Below are 1,357 nucleotides of genomic sequence, written 5' to 3' on the forward strand. Positions count from 1 at the left end.
AAGAGCGTGTAGCGACACGACTCAAGTACTGCGCAATCAGGCTTTGCCAATCCCTTTGTGTGCTGCCGTGGTCCCAGCGCTGTTGAACCGAGCTCATGCTTGGCATGCGGATCCGCCTAATGATCCATCACCCGCACAGCTCCTTTATTCAATAGCGGGAGCCAGTTACTTAACCTGGGACGCCGGCCGGTATCCACTGACCCTGACTCCGCACCAGGCAAACAGTGTTTGGCTGCATCGTTGGTGTAATGATCCTGGCAAGGTCCCTGTATCCGCGTCAGCAGTGGAGGCCTGCATTGAGGTTTATAGAGGTATGAATACACCCATGTTCCGCTTGTTATTACACCCACTGGTAGGGGGGCTAATAGGGAATGTTCTAAGTAGTCTGGGAAAGCTCACCACAGTGCGCAAAGTAGAATCCAAGCCCACCCCGCCAGCGGTGGTACAGGAGGTGGGAGTGTGGAAAGCAATGCCTAGAAAACCCCGAACTGATTGTTCACCGCGTGGACGACCGCTGGACCGCACACTTAAAAAGCATGCTATGTTTGGCTTTCTGCTAAGCAAAAGTGGTCTGACAAAGAATCAGCTTCATGGGTTAGGGGATGAGGGGCAAAAAATACTGGCGCTGAACCTAGGCTTTAAGCTTAAAGAGCAGGAGCCAGACAGAAAAAAAAACGAGTAGCGGCCGTCGATACGGGCAGCAACGGCCAAACCCCCAATGACGAACGCCCGTACGCAACCTATAGTGAGTGCAACTGCAAATTCTACCCCTACCCCTACATGCTTTTTGCTAGACACGGGGGCCCAAGTAAACGTGTTGAGACCTGAAACGCCCCATGTCAAGACATCCAAAGTCATCTTTGTACAAGGGCTAAATGCCACGACATCCGTGCCTGTGGTCAAGTTTTGGATCAACAAAAGGGCCCTGTATGGAGTCTTAGGGGGCATAAACATCTTGGGCATCCCCGCAATAAAGGCGTTGGCCTTAAAGAATGCCATATATCTAGCACTCCCATTGACTGTGACATCAGGCGAAAAACACCAGCCAGTGCTAGCAAACCCTACACCCTGGCAGTACCAGCCAATCCCGACGCGCACTGACCTGCAGTCCCAAATCCAAAACCTCTTAGCTGACTTCTGCAAGCGAGAGTGCATTCAGCCTGTAAAATCCTCCACCTACCTTTCGGCTGGATGGGGAATCCCTAAACCAGGAAAGCCGACGGAAGCTCGTCTAGTAGTGGATTATCGACAAGCGAATCGTCGCTGTAAACCACTCCAAATGCCCGCCGCACAAACCGTCTCAGACATCCTCGATGGCATGACCGAAATACAGAGGGGCGGAGAATGGTTTGCCAAC

The sequence above is a fragment of the Alligator sinensis genome, unplaced genomic scaffold (assembly GCF_000455745.1).
Source record: "Alligator sinensis unplaced genomic scaffold, ASM45574v1 scaffold279_1, whole genome shotgun sequence".
Taxonomy (NCBI): domain Eukaryota; kingdom Metazoa; phylum Chordata; order Crocodylia; family Alligatoridae; genus Alligator; species Alligator sinensis.